The 16,941-nt window shown below is 36.1% G+C and overlaps 1 long non-coding RNA gene across 1 annotated transcript; it reads right to left on the bottom strand.

Moving 5' to 3' along the window:
- Positions 11,833–16,186, bottom strand: LOC105165141. The gene is made up of 4 exons (XR_002287222.1): positions 15,869–16,186; positions 12,816–15,051; positions 12,653–12,727; positions 11,833–12,553 (listed from the first exon to the last, which is right to left on the bottom strand). It is a non-coding gene; the product is annotated as an uncharacterized LOC105165141 (long non-coding RNA).

The raw sequence follows: 16,941 nt of genomic DNA, 5'->3' as shown, positions 1-16,941 counted from the left end.
GTCCACCATTGATCGAAGCAAGGGGCGTAGACGAAGGAGTTTCCTCCAGCCCCACGAACCACCATTGTCAGTGACCGTTCATACAGATTTATCATGTAGCGGCCCGTTATATAACCATTCTACCTAGATTAATGCTCTATTACATCGAATAACATCACACAGCTTCTTGCTCATCAAGGCACGATTTAAACTAGTGATGTCCCGTAGGCCCTGACCCCCCTCCGACGCCGGCCTACAGACATCCCTCCATGCTACTTTGGCATATCCACTGGTTCCTGTGCCCTTCCACAGAAAAGCTCTCAGACGCTTCTCAATCTCCCTTATAACACCTTTAGGTAGGATGAATGCAGAAGCCTAATACATGCTTAAAGCCATAAGGACAGATTTAATAATATGTACCCTCCCAACATACGATAATCTCATCCTTCCCAACCTTTAATGCGTCGATCAGTTTTCAATAATAAAGGCTGGCAGTCTGTTAACGATAATCTAGAGGAAAGTAGAGGAAGTCCCAAGTACCTCATTGGAAGATGCCCTTCCTGGAAGCCGAGCATCTCTAACAGCGGCTCTCGTATCTCTTGTGCAGATCGAGAGATGATAAGATGACTCTTATGCACATTAAGCCGGAGACCTGACCAGGCGAATAGGTCCAACCCCTACTTAAAGACCCCTATAGAGTCCATATCAGCTTTGCAGAGCAGCAACATATCATCTGCAAATCCAAGCTGAAATAATCGAGAAGGCTCACATTTTCAATAGTTTTATAAGAAGACATCTGTTATTAATTAGTGAATATCTGTTATTAATTCAAATAGTTTTATCTTCTTTGATGGTTGTATTCTCTCTCTGGCCCAACAAAGAATCTTGAAGATATTTTGCGTTGAAAATTAGGGTATTAAAGGTCGTCGTAAAGATTTAGGGGTTGTTTTACAATAGTTTCTACCTTTTGAGGTGGAAATAAATTATAAAAAGAAGTTGTAAGCTGATTTTTTTTAAAAGTTTGATACATTTAAAAATAAAAATTAGAAAAAAAATATTTTGAAAAAAAATCTCAGCATGTATAATTACAATAAGCATAAAAAATTGATGAGAAGAAATTTATATTTTTCTAGCTTAAATGACCTCAATTAATTTAAATATTTGAAAAGCATAATTTGTAATTTTTTTTTTCAGAGAAAGGGATGATAATTTTATTAAGAATCAAAAGAAACTTAGCAAACCAGTTCACATCACCAACCCAAAAGCATCAGAAAGCAACTAGCCTATGCACTGGTTGTAATTTAACATAAACAACAAAAAAAAGAAATACGTTCAGCATTATCCTCTAACACCATCTCAGCGTCACCTCCTATCTTGCTCCCGCTGCCTTGCACGAGCCTGTTGGTACTGATCCAAGAAGGACCACACTTCCTGCAACATGTCCCCCAAGCCCTGCCTTCTTTCCTCCATCACCAACTTATTCTGGCTTTGCCACAATGCCAAACACGTCATAAGAAACCGAGCCCTGGCTCCCATGTCCAGCTTGTCTAACACCCTTGCGATCCATTCCTTCATATTTTCTGCTGCTACCAACAAGTGGTGCGACGGGATATTCTATAATGCCTAGACTAACCGTTTCTGGTGCACTCTTTCACAATATGTGAGGTTGTTTTTCGTTCAGACCCACAGAACCCACAATGTACATTTATCCCCACAGTCTTCCTTGCCAAATAATCAAGAGTTGGCACAACCTCCATACCAACAACTGAACCCATAGTGGGACATTTGATCCCCATAACCGCTTCAAAAACCCTGGGGTATATATTCTCCGAAAGAAGCTCTCAAGCTTCAGAGGATGTGGCTCTCTCCCTCTCACGAACCTCCCTCACATACTTGTATGTGCTTTTTACCGAAAAACATCCATTCCTAGAACATTTCCATTCAACTCTAGTCCCCCCTTAGTGCATTAGCCCACCGTATCACATTGGGTCTATACATCTGTTTAGCCGGCCAAACTCTCCCCCATCCCCTCCCCCTACCTAGCCCCTTTATCGCTTGCTTTTCTCCTGAGCATACTACCCTATCTCTCTCCCCCTACCATGCACCCATGTCCTACGCCACTTTTTCCATTCCCCCCACTTTTGTAAGTAAAAAAGCAAACGGCATCTCCCTCTGCACTCCACCACAGCATCCCGGCTCAACCTTTTCCTTGCTCCGACCATTGGTGCTCACCTCGTCTCTCGTCCACCAACCATTGACCCACATCAAATATACTTGCCCCCCCCCATTCGTCGCACCCATCCCCAATATGTCTCTCCACCTTCCCTCCCAGCCACCCCTCTCGATCACCCCAAACTGCCCCTGACCTCCTCATCCATGGACCATACGATGTTTCTTCCACCTCCTTTGACTTAAGGGTGTGGATCGGCTCGAGAAGCACGGCAGAAGCGCGAAAAATTAAAAATTAGCGAAATCAAAGCTTAAAGACCCAATTATGGGATGCCATCTTGATCTTTCTTAGATTTTCGGTGTACAAATAGCATAATATATAGGCGTAACATTTAACCAAAAAAAAATGGAGAGGATGCAACAAATGTGAATTGAAATCTTTCCCTCGTTGTTTTCTTCAATTAGGTTCTTTCGTAGACTCCCTTTCAATCGGATCTTCCTCACGAGGTTTCGACTGTTAAAATCCTCTACATTATCCACACTAATTCAGGGATCTTCCTTTTCTCTTGCTAGCACACCAATTCGGTGTACAAAGAAACGAAAGGAGAAAATGAAAAACACGTTATGACTTAACAATTTTGATTTTCTTGCTTGTTCCTTCTTTGATTCAAAAGAATCAAGAAGAAGAAGATGGAGAGAGTTTGGGAAGCCTAAAAACATAAGTTTGGATTGTGTGTGAGATAAAAGAGTGTAAAAGTGTTTTGACCTAGCCAAAACACTTTAGATAAGACCTAACTTATCCCAACTCCTCTATCCTCTCAACCACCTCCACCTTAGCTGAATACATGGCACTCATTTCTGAAAGAAATTGTTGCCTCAAGGATATGTGTGAGTTGGTGGTCGATGAAGATCTTATCCACTTCAAGCCGGTGGCGTGTCAACCTCCTAGACACATCATGCGCATCCATCTGAAGCACACCTCTCCTGTCGGGCCCAAGACCTCATCATTTTTACCTGTAGCACAACTAGGTAACTCCCGATTTGATGTACTTTCCACACACTCTGGCAGCTCACAAGGCATATTTGCTGTCAGGGTCACTGATGCAGCGCATACACCTGCCTGCTCAACTTCTCGCCTCGTCTCAAACGGACCATCAGACTCTTGTAAATCAGGCTCCATCATCAGTACCTCTGAAACTGCCGTCTCCATCCCACTCCTCGAAATACCCTAGTGATCGTTCGTCAGTATAGTATGCGAGACATGACTAGGTACCGCCATTCCTCCATCCACCACATCCAGCAAATGCACCACCTCTTCCATTACAGTATCGGACACATCATTATGGAGCATACCTTCCTGTATTTCATCCTCTGCCCCCTTAGGACCACTAGTACTAGCCTCAAGGCGTGATTGAGCTGCACTATCCTGAAAAATAGCATGTTTGTCTTTACGTTGATGTTTCAAGTCCCTTTGCGCTTGCTGTGCATCCAACTTCACACGAAGATCCTCTTGATCAGGAATTGGCGGCCGATGACCATCCCTATCCACTAGCGAACTGGGGCCTTTGACTTGTACTTCTCATAGCACTCATCCTCATCGTGTCCCAAGTGTTTGCAAGTCCCACAGTATTTAGGAAGTCGTTTGTAAATCACCGGTTCGATAATCACCTCTGTCCCAAACCCTAGGTTAATCTCTGTTTGTAGCGGCTCAAGCAGAATAATTTCAACACAAACTCGCGCCACACTAGGACGAACCAATGTGGTCGTAGAGAGATCTGTCCGGAGAGGCGTCCCCAACAAATGGGCAATACTGAACAAAGCCTCCCGATCAAAGAACTCGATTAGCAGTTCCGGCAAGCGAACCCACACCGAAACTATCGGCGACTCCTCCCTTAGATTGAACGTCGATGTCCATTTAAAGACACTCATAGGGAAGCCTTTCACAAACTAAATCGATTTAATCCACAGCTTCGTAGTCCTCCTCAAGCACAAACTTGATAAAAACATGCCTGACATTAATAGCCCTAGAGAGAAATCCCCACGGAATCCCTAGGCAAGCATCCAACGATGGAGATTTTGCATGGACGGATAGCCATGAGAAAATTTCCCACCAAGGTATAATGAAATGGCAGAGATAATTTAGCAATTTCGTCTGAAGAAAATCGTAACACCTGCATCCCCTGATCCCGTGTAAGAATATCCATCGGGCGAAATGAAGCTGTATCAAATGATACTGGTGGCGACAGAGGATGCATAGCTGCACCGGCGACAGCATTGTGATAGGAACGCAACGGGGGCGACGAGCCCCATGCCGTAGGAGACATAACACTAATTGTTCAGGCCCAAACCCCAAATGGGTAGTCAAACCCCCAAATGGGTCCAGTCAACCCCTAGACGCTTTCCTTTCTCTATGGGAGTCTCCTCTCATTTACTCAGCAATCATGTCGATCACCCATTTTCAAAGGGATGGGGTGCTTAGAGAACCTAAGCACCAAGAACTTGTGGACTTCATTCCTAGGGGGATCTGGACTAGACTTTTTCGGAGCCTTCCCCGTAGCATACTTGCGCTTCTGGTAGGGGTCTTTCCAGTAAGTCTTTCCCAACCTAAAAAATATTGCAAGTATCCATTTTGAATTACCTGTTCTTTTTCATTCTTCAGATTTCGTCATTCTTTCGTATTATGCCTATAATTGTTATAGAAGCGACAGTATTTATCAGATTTGGGTCTTCTCTGTAACCGTCCTTGGCTAGGCTAATAAGCATTTGCCTTTGACTGCTATCAATAATTAGGCAATAAGGGCATTAAAAGGAGTTTACGCAAGGTTGCCTTTTTGAAATGATGACTTTTTATGTCAAAATTTCGATCTTCACTTCTTGGAAGATCCTTTTTCCTTGGGAATCCTTCCTCTTTTTTGCCCGTCTTTCATTCTTGGAAGCTTGCGCATCCTTAATGTTGATGTACTTTGTCGTTCTGGAGAAAAAACCATCAAACCTTGAGGCGGGTTTATTGGCTAGGTACTTGATGAATCTCCATCCAAATTCCTTGAAAGAAAGCACTAGCCTTGACTTCTTAGGTGACTAAAGGCACCTCTAGGGCGGCCTTATTGAAACGATGAAGACGTAGTCCTCAAGGACTCTCCCTCCCTTTGATGGACCACGAGGCTGAGCTCTATCTTTCGATCCTTCCTACTACTGGCAAATTAATGCAAGAAGAAAGATAAAAATTCCTTAATGTTACCAGTCACGCCAGCCAACAATTTGTTGAATCAATGCTTGGTGCCATCATATTCCGTGATAGTCGGGGTCCGAGAGTTCAAGGGAAGCTCATCATGACCCCCTTGGTGAAGGTGATGCCATAGTGTTCCTCCATTGACACTCCAATCACTTGGGATTAGATATCCTAAAGCCTCATCTGTAGGCACTCCATGTGAGCAATCCACTAAGGAATGAACCCCTCCCTCGGGCCGGGGGCGCCTCCCACTCATCTGGTGCTTCAACGACTAGAGGAGCCACCATAGGTACCTAAGTGATAGCCATAAATTATGCCTGCACTATTGAGGCCATCATCTTTTAGATAGTCTCCTATAGCCCCGGTGGCAAATTTTGGGATGAAATGTCTGACGAAGTGCTATTACATGGGGGATTCTCTAAGGGCTTGGCGGGCCTTGAAGATCCCGCAGTTGCTGGTTCTGCAGAGGCCAAAAGTTGTCTTTATTACCTCCTGGAGGGCTTGAGTATTCCTAAATGCTTCCACAGCCTTTTGCTTGCTCAGACTACTATTTGGGATTTTCATTTATCCCCATGTCATATTTCTGTATTCCCATTGAAGATGCCACTTGATGTGGGCAAAGGTCGTATGTATAGTGAAACTCGTGGATATGACATCTTTTGTGCAAAGTTCTTTCACAAGCCTGAAACGGAAACCTGCAAAAGAAATGTTACCACTCCAACTCCCCAATCAGTACACAACTTTAGATCAATAAAATTTAAAAGGAAAATTGTAGCAACGAGATTATAAGGTATGATATGAAGATAATTGAAGTAAAAGCTTATGCTAAAATGAGTGCTTGTGTAGGTAGAATAATTGTTAGCCTTAATTGGGAGGGGGGATAAACCTACTTTTATGTACCCCAATAAGTGGGAAGTCTCATCCTTGCGGGAGTCGAGAAAGGTGGTCGTTGTAGATAGACCTCCTCAAAATTCGGTATTAACTGGAACATTCTAAAGGAGTCCAACCTGGCTAGGGGTTCTGCTGGTCATATTTCGATTTTCTTGGGATGGTTGGCCACGTGTGAGGCCTCGTCTTGTCCTTGTTGTACTCCACATGTGCGTCCCCATCATCCTTGCTCGAATAATTTACCACCACATGGGCGAGCATCATTCTGGCAGACAGGATAGCGTTAGGCTTTCTTGCCTTCTTTGGTTGACAGACTCCCTCAGTGAGCTTCGTCACCCTTGGGCGCTATTTGAGTGGGAGCTTCGGGCCCCTCTTCGAACCTCCTGCTTCGTTGAGCTTTTTTAATTTGTGTTAGGCTCTTATATGCAAGTTGTGAATTAGACCAACAATTTTTTATCGTAGCACCTTTAAATTTGGTATGTTTCAATATTGTTTGCTAAAGAATTTCTAACAAAATTCGGGCAATAACTGAAAATTATTAATTATTGGAATTTGAGATATTGATGTTCATTGTTAGATAAAGAAGATGTACGCATCTTCATGTAATGTGCGTATAAGAACACTAGAAATTTTTAATATGTGTAGATCAAAATTTTATAATATTTATTTAATTAAATGAAAAATAAAAAAAAATTCTCAACAATTAATTAATTTAGATTTTTTTTAATAAATAGTATAGATGCTTCAATCATGCATAGTGACTCAAATTTGAGTAGGATTACTTACTTTAATCAATCTAGAATCCACTTCCATTTATTTCAACAAGTCATTTAGAAGGCAGGTGATACAAATATTTTTTCACAAATTAATTTATATAGAGATGGAGAGTTAAATTTATTCTGACCCAATGTGATATGAAAAGATATGGTATGCTAATTGAATATTCCTTGGGAGAATTTTAATCCCACGTGACTTTAAAAAATGAATTGAATGGCATACTACATATAATTATATTATATGATATTATAATTTATGAAATAAAATTATTATTTAAAAATAATAATAATCAAAAAAAATATCTGGGCAACGGCATCACCCAGATGTCGAGCACTACGGCGGTCGCTCTCACCTGCAATGGGTGACGACGATCAGTATTGACGAGGGCGCAAGTCGCGCACTCCCTCTACAGCGACGGCGAAGCTATAGCTGGTATTTTTTTCTAAATTTAATTTTTGATTAATAAATATTTATATATTATTTTAAGATTTATTAAATTATATATTATTTATTATATATATTATATATTACATTGGAAAGAACGGAAAAATTATAAAAAAAAATACACTTTCCAGACCCAAAATCTCAATTGACGCGCGTGTACCACACACTCTTGCCTCAGGGGATTTTTTGATTTTTTTTTCATACACACGAAATATAATTGATACTTTATTTTTTTTTAGGGGATTTTTTGAAATATTCTCAATATCACATGAAGGTCCTTCAATTTTTCTTTATATATATATATATATATATATATATATTTGTATGTGTGTATAGTTCGCCATATTGTTCCAAATCTATCATTAATGTAAACATATTTTTTCTAAGAACAAACACAAATATACTGGTAGGTAAAATTATTTCATTTTCAGACAAACTTATTATATATCCTTAAAAATATATATGTAAAGAATTTAAAACCATTGTATGAATGATAATTGTGGTAGTTAAGATACCTCAGCAATATATATATATATATATATATCAAATTCAATCTCAAACTCGATTATTATATGAAGTGTATGTCTGTTAAGAGGGAAAAAAAAATGGTGCATGGAACATACCTTTAATTTTTAATAACAATAAAATCTGTAATAATTGTTGAATATATTTGACATCAAGTATAACATCTACAAAATCGTGTACGCAACTAGAAAAGTGGCTATTCAAATAGAAAAGGCATACAAATTGGTTTAATAAAAAAAAAAGAAAAAGAAAAGAAATGATGTTATATATAATTATTCGTTACATTTTATTTTATTTAACAAATAAATCATTTTATTAGTAAAAATTTACGAAATATTTTGATATTGGCAAAATAGTTTAATGAAAATTTATTTACCCTAATTAAATTGACTTCAAACTAATTAATTTATTACAGGTCAAATAAATCTTTTCTGACTAAACTATCCTTATAAGGGTGAAAATATACCTCCTACCGTCCATCAGCTTGTATAAAGATAATTTGATTAGAAAAGATTTATTTGACTTAAAGTAAAATAGTCATAAATCAATTGGGACATCTAAATATGAATTTTCACTCGTCCACAAATTTATTGAATTTTTATTAAAAATATTAATTACAATTTTACAAATCACAAAATATCTGGACATATTAGATTAAATTTTTAAAAATAACGATATAATTATCCTATTAACTAATTAGAGGCATGCATATAGGAAGTGTCAAGTAGTCCATTAGAGATGACAATAATTGGGTGGATGCGGACAAGATTTGTGGTTTGATATAACATTTGATTGGGACAAATGGATTGACTTTAAGTGTAAGTTCAGACAAAATGACAATAATAATGATAAGAACCCTACCCCGCTGCCCGCACATTGATTGACCAATATTGTCTTAGGATGGGGCCTCTGATGCGACCCCGCACAATCACAAGACTGCATTATTTTCACGGCTTCTCTACCCCACAATACAAGCCATAAATAATTATATAAATTGCATAAAATTTATCAGTGTTTCTAATTTTTAAAATATGCACACTTTTGCTGATAGTTAGAGTTGATGGCGTTAAAATTTTTAAAGAATTAACCGTTATATCCTTGTTATAATAGATATTGATTTTCAACATCTTAAAATAAATGGTTCAAATTTAAAATTACTTTCAAATATATTTTATATTAAATATATATTTATATTTATAAAGTTATTGTAGAGTGACAATCTAAAGACCCTAATCAATTATTGCAATAATGTGGAGTACGATACTCCTTAATACAACCAATATTACAAATATAATAAATAATAATGATTATAAAAGGAACAAATCTTAAGATTTTACAGAACTGCAGATTTTGGCTCAGGAATAGCCAGATCCCGTTTTCAACCACCAAGGCACCATTCATACAGAACCTTTCAAGACCACGGTTGCTCCACCTCCAACCCAAAACCACCAAGATTTGATTTCACACTGTCACAGAGACCCACAAATGTTGTATGTTCACAAAGAACACTTTAAAGAAAGGGGATGAAGCTTTGCATTCAGTTATTGTATCTCAAATCCAAGGAAGAAGATCCTCTTTTAAAGGGGATGAGGGAACCCGTAAAAGGAAGATGTCGTTGGCCTTCCAATAGCCATTAGGTTGGCTACGGAAGGCTTCCATAAAATCCGGTTAAGGAGAAGGAAGGATATCAATGAGATTTGGGAGAGAGAGAGAGTGTGAAGATGAGAGGCAGTCGTCGCTCAAGAGAGTGAAGAAGGAAAGATGAAGTGTTTAGGGTTGCAGCAAGTAATAAAAGGGGGAAGGGAAAAACCTGGGTCGGGTTTTGGGTCGGGTTAATGGGCCTTGCAGGCGGGTTGGAGCGGTGGGCCTCCAAGTGGGCTTTTACTTGGTTTGTGGCTTTGGGCCATAGATAATAACAATTATATATAGATTTATGTACAGTGTCGCCGCCTCTATGTCGCACTAAAACACAAGGCAACAATTAGGTGGCCTAGATCTGGGCGACCTCACCATCACTTGCTCAAGCAAAACGCCCCCATAGAAAGGGACACCTAACCGTCGCCCCTTGATCTGAGCGATGGAGGTCGCCTTCCTCGAGACCACCATCACCAGATCTATAGAAGGCGGAAGCTAGTGGCGGGAAGTGGGTGCGGTAGCCGGTAGGCGAAGCGACGGAAAGCGAAGAGTGGAAGAAGACGACTCTAATTTTTTGTTTTTTTTTTTCAAGTTTTTTTTTATATTAATATTTTATATATATATAGATATATACATATAAAGTATATCAAAATTAAATAATTTTTTTTAAAAAAACTGAACCAAAAATAATTTAATTTTTCAAAATTTTAAGATAATAAAATAAAAGATTAAAATTCTGTTTTAAAAATATAGCAATTTTAATTTAAATATTATTGATAAGTGAAGCAACTTAAAATATTTGATATATTTTGACTCGATAAATAATTTAAATTAATCAAATAGATTTAAATGAAATAATAGTATAAATAAATTAATTTAAAATATATTTAAATATGAAAGGAGTGAACAAAATGGACATTATACACTTAAAAAGTAATCTAAAAAAAGACCATAAAACGAGGTTTACTCACACAGTAGGCGAGTGTCACACGTTCTCCATTAATTTCTAACAGAGAAGGAATTTTTGCTGTATTTTATAAAATACAGAGAATTTTTTACTTATTTTTTAATAGAAAAATATTTTAGCTAAATTTTAAGAACACATGGAGTGTTAGATAATTTACCGATAATTAATTTCACCATAATATAAAATTTGGAAGTACTCAATGAGAACGTTACATGGTAGCGGTGTTCATGATTTGATAAGATAGCTAGTATTGTAATAATAATGAAAAGAAAAAGATAGTTACACTTTTTTTTTATTAGATTTGATGTAATTGCAAATAATTATTCTGCAATTTGAAAAATTATATTTAGTATTTTTGAGATTTGTTTCAATCTAACAAATAAGTCGCCTCATTAGTAAAAAATTCATTGAATTTAATGATATTTTGATTAATGGATAGAACTCTTTGATGGATAAAGCAAACTTTAAGAGTAGTAGATGTAATTGTTTTAAATTATAAGAACTCTATATATAATTATACCAAACTTTAGAAGAGATGAGTGTAATTTTTCTTAAAAAAATTCTATCTAGAAATTGAATAAAAAAATTCGATTTAATATTTGAATTTTACATTCTTAAAATTCAGTATTCAGGGATCGATTTTAATTTTTACTGTGGATTTACTAAATCGTACCAAGTGTTAAAATAATACTTTTTTATTTATATCTTCATTGTTTTTATACTATGTTTTATAATTTACCTATTAAAAAATTAAGAAAAATAAAAAAGTGTAATTACTATTTTTAATATTTAAGTCTTTAACTATTTTTTATTTTTTTGAAGAAAGAATAGTTTATCTTAAACCAAATAAAAGTATAAAAAATAAAAAATATTATAATTTTAGTCCTATAAATTAAGGGGTGGTAATATTAATCTATTTAAATTAAAATTCACAATTTAGTCGTGTACTTTTAAAATTGTATTAATTTTTAGTCATTTTCGACTAATTTGACCGAATAATTCTACGTTATCAGTCATGTCAACACTTAAAATAAGGCTTCCGATAAATTTGATGACGTAGCAGTCTAAACTATAATTTTTAGTTGTAATTTTGATCCTGTATCTTTAAGGAATTGGAAATTTTAGTCCTCTAACTTAGGATGCAGTGATTTTAACTCTCTATCATTCAAAATAGTAGTGATTTTGGTCATTAAGCCCAATCAATGAGCATTTTGGCCTTTTATGATAAAAATTCAATAATTCTATCACATGTTCTTAATTAGACCTAATATACCTTCTAAATAAAATGAAGCCTTCATGAACTTCATACATTGATTTAATTTGACTGCCTTGTTACTGATTCCAAGCTCTCGGTTACACTTCTTTCAACTACAATACCGTAGCAGATGGTTCGAACGTACTTGATTCCTTCAACAATAACTGTGGTGAGACTAATGATGAAGATGGGTCCAAGTTGGATCCAGACTTGTCCTGATTTGGGGCAAACTTTGAAGCCTTAAATGGGTCTTGAGATGAGTCCATTTAGGGGTGGCCGTCGGGTCGGGTTCGTTGATTCTTCGGCTCGGGTTGGAAAAAAATAAACCCGAAACGGAACCCGATTGATTCGGATACCCGACCAATCGAGTAGCCATCGAGTTCAGGTACCCGACAGTCGGGTTCGGGTTTTGTCAGCTTCAGAAAATGTAGAGGGGTCAATGTTTCAAAATGAAAGTCATTCACTAAAGTAAATCCATGTAAGTCTAAAATGTAACTTATAGACACAAGTACTTAAAACTTTACATAAATATCTTAAAAAATGAGTTCAATCACATACATAAATTATCTGAGGTTTTGTAAATCATTTCAGTAACAACAATAAAGCCAAGGCCTCCTAAATCCTAATGTCTACAGACGAAAAAAGCAACCAGCTCATACCACATTTTCATCCTCGAGTCCTTGACCTGTCAAGCATCAAACATGCAAAGTGGAAGAACTATTAGAGAAAGTCAACTAGATTAAAAATGTAACATTATACAAATGAGGTTTTACCGTTCTAGTACCTTGTAAAATATTTGCAAGTAGCAGTTAGCACCATTAAATATCAATAATTATTGGATAACCCCCAACTTAGTCAGCTTTACAATAAAATAGAAAATAATTAGACAAGTAAAATACATAGAATTGAACAATAAGAGAAATACAAGGAAAAAAATAAATAAGTACCTTTCTCAACTACTTCAAGTTCACTCAGATCCTCCTCAATGCTAATTGGTTTGGAGTCTTTCCGTATCCAATCTTGAGTATCAATAAGTGCTCGTATTATTTTAGGAGACAAAGAGCTCCTAAAAGTGTCAAGAACACGGCAACCGGTACTAAATACGGATTTCGAGGCAACAGTTGGGACTGGAACTACCAATACATCCCGAGCTATTTTGGAAAGAATAGGAAACCTTTGGGTGTTTACTTTCCACCAATTTAGTATGTCAAATTTGTCTCTATGCATTTCAACATCCTACCAAGATATTTCTCTAATTCTGATTTCAGGCGACCCCTTTCTAACCTGATTTTTACATACTGAACTCTTATTCTATGGTAAACGTATGAGTCGCCTCATAGTCAGTATATTACATAGATGTCCCTACAGAAGAGGAAGATGATGAAGAAATATGACTAAATGATGATCCGGGGCTTCCTTGCGTTCCTTGAAGAGTATGGCCGTATCTCAACTTATAATCATTAAACAATTCATAAAGTCCATCTCTCCCTTGTTCTTTTATCACGTTACTTTTTCGATACCACCATACATTTTATCAAAACTAAATTCAATGAACTCCAATTTATGACGTGGATCAAGAATCACAGCATAATATAAAATCATATTCATCTTTTCAATTGATCCTCAATATTTGTCATACTTTTCCTTCATCTTTCTTGCCATCTCATTTAATTCAACATCATTACTACTTAACCTTAACCAATATCTGAGAAGCAAGTCAATTCACATATTTCACGAAATATAAGATTATATGTGACATACAAGCACCAAAAATCTGCAAAGTGAGAATGTAAAAATGCCTTAAAAAAATTTCACCAATACCTTTGCCCTCTCCCAATTATAATCAGTCGATATCCCATCAAATGGTTGTTTTGAAAGATCAGTCTTATAGGTAAGATCCACATCTTCACAAGCATCAAATGCACTCTTAAGGCTTATAGTCGTCTCCAACATCAAGTAGGTGGAGTTCTATCTAGTAGGTACATAAAGAGATAATAATTTTTTTATTTTCAATTTTTCAAATTCAACACACTCTTGAAATTTCTTGTACCTAGCTGGAGAACTCCTAATATACCTGATAGCCCCTCTAATACGGGAGATAGTTTCATGCTCACCCTTTAAACTATCCTGCACAACAAGATTAACTATATGTGCCATACACCTCTTGTGAACATATCTCCCACCTAAGATGTTTTGCCCCTAATTTTCAAATTTTTTTTTCAAGTAAATGATAGCCCCATCATTAGAAGCTGCATTATCAATAGTGATAGAGAAAACCCTGTCAATACCCCAATCAAGCAAGCATCTTTGAACACGTTTACCTATTTCTTCACTTTTATGCCTGATAATTGGACAAAAGTTCAAAATTCTTTTGTGCAAGTTCCAATCATCATCAATAAAGTTAGCAGTCAAACATATAAAATTGACTTTTTGAATAGATGTCCAAGTGTCTGTAGTGATGCAAACCCGTTGAACATGATCTTTAATAAACGACTTCAATCTTGATCTTTCACTCACATATATATTGAAAATATCTTTTGTTATTGTTCTTCTTGATGGAATGGCAAACATCGAGCATGCAACAAACAAAAATGCCTAAATCCAGGATGTTCGACTAACTTAAATGGAAGTTCATCCACAACCAGCATGTGACAAGGTTCTCTAGTTTTGTCTTACTCAAATCTCCAATTAACAAGAGGGGCGTCTCTATCACCCATGCGAGTTAGTTGGAAAGACAATTTAATTTAATTTCTGGTGATTTCTTGATGGGTTATTTCTTGCAAGATTCAAAATGATTCTTCAAAGGTCTAGTCCCATGTGCTTTTGGATGGGCTTTGATCTCTCTACTACAATATTTACACCTGGTCTTTTGGATATTATCCTTTTCATAATGAAATTTAATGAAATGATCCCAATACGATAATCTAGAAGCCACTACCCTCTTTTTCCTTTTTTTAGAATCACCTAAAACATCTTCCTCCTCATCCTCTCCCTCCAACTCCTTACCAATATTATCATCAAAATAATGCTCAACAATTTCAAGATGATCGCCACTAACCTGATTTTTCAATCCATCCATATTTATGGTTTGAGCATTCGGTGACGAGTTAGATTGAGACTGAGAGTGACTTTCAATTCCATCCATATTTATGAAAGATATATCGAGAACCCAATGTTTCAAATCTGCAAAGTATAAGAACAAAAAAGATATATTAACAGTTGCTTCTCTTATAACCTTGCAATGAACAAATAGAGAAATATTAGCATGTAAAATTAGAATTTTGAGAAATATGCTAAAAATTATGCTAAAATTAACTAGTTGCTTCTCTCATAACTAGTTAATATGCTAGAAATATGCTAAAATCAGAGTTTTGAGAAATATTAGCTATGAGCAAAGTATGAGAAATATGCTAAAATTAACAAGTTACTTCTCTCATAACTCTTAATTATCATTAGCATGCTCACTGCACATTTTTGTGAAGTCACTCGACATGTTGGCATATTAGGATGTGAATAATTTGATTAATTATGAAAATTGTGTTTTGATTGATTGTCATCATATATATATATATATATATATATATATACATATATGTGTGTATATTATTATCCTTCCACCTCACTTAGCTAATGTGACTTAGAATGTGCTTGAGCAAGCTGCCCTTTCGAGTTCAGATTCTTGAGAATTATATTGTTTCATACAAGAGTTAAGATGTAGGAACATCATTAAGTAAACATTGAATTTGCAAAAGATCAAGCAACTCAAATAAAACCAAACTCAAGCATGTAAAAGATCAAAGTGAATGGTTATACATCATGTATACAAATAGCTTCGTGCTTCAATTTACGTTTCAACAAACACTTAACATGCATAGAAACTTACCTTCAAAATCAAAATTTAAAACAAACCCACCAACTAACCAAAAATCTAATTTCAACAAAAATACATCACTATTACATGATTACATAAATAAAACAACTCCAATTGTTGAAAAATTACCTAATACAATGGTGAAAATTGGCAAAAATAGCAAGCACGGACTGTCGGCGAAGAAGGAGAACTCGTCGGCGTCTGTGGGTGGCGTGGCCGCAGCGTCTGGTTGGCGGCGCCATGTCTAGTCGACGACAGCAGCAAGAATAAGGCTTTTGAGTTTTGTGAAAGCAAGAACAACAGCAGCAACAAGGGCCAAGAAACACTGTAATTCTTTTTCTGACTTGGTATTAGGTTGTGTAACCCGTTCCCCCTTTTTTCCTTTCCCCCGATCGGGTTCTTCGGGTGGAGACTTCACACACGAACCCGATTGGGAATAGTTGGGTTTCGAGTTAACCCGAACCCGTAAAAGAACCTGCAAAAACCAATCCGAATTGTTTTTATCCGAACAGGTTGGATCGGGACCCGATTAACACAACCCGTTCGCCCACCCCTAAGTCCATGTGGTAATGGTTTGGCCCAAGACCCACCCTAATTTTTTCTCTTTTTGTATGTTTTATGCATACTTATATAAAATATATTTATATATATACTAATACTATGTATAATCTATTTATACCTACATCTAATACATAAATTTAATATTTTTATAAATTAAATAATGACATAAATAGTTTTAAAAAGTTTTAATGTTTAAATAAATAATACATATTTTAAAATTTCTAATATTTTAATGCCTAAACATTCACATGTAAATTGACACAAATATATTAACATTTCAACAGTATTATTGTCTCATATTTATAGTATTATTTTTAATTTTTTTAATATTTTAAAAATATTAACCGGGTCTACCACGAGTTCCAAGACTGTGAGAGCTTTGGGTTTCGATCCGGGTCCACTATTTTCTTGGCGGGGATGGTCCTGGATTTTAGCAAACCCACCCCATTTACAATTACCAGTAAGGAGAGATTGATTGGATAAAATTCTAAAATGCTACAATTCTTAATATTATATAAAAGAAAATTACTTGAAAAAACTTGAACCGAATACCTCAACATTCTCTCAAGATTTCAGAGAAATCCAAATGATAATTCAAAACTATGGACATAAGTTAATCCATATACCTAAAAATGTAGAAC

This window comes from Sesamum indicum, linkage group LG6 (assembly GCF_000512975.1).
Source record: "Sesamum indicum cultivar Zhongzhi No. 13 linkage group LG6, S_indicum_v1.0, whole genome shotgun sequence".
Classification (NCBI taxonomy): domain Eukaryota; kingdom Viridiplantae; phylum Streptophyta; class Magnoliopsida; order Lamiales; family Pedaliaceae; genus Sesamum; species Sesamum indicum.
Note: the sequence above shows the minus strand (reverse complement) of the source record. Positions and strands in the feature narration are given on the sequence as shown.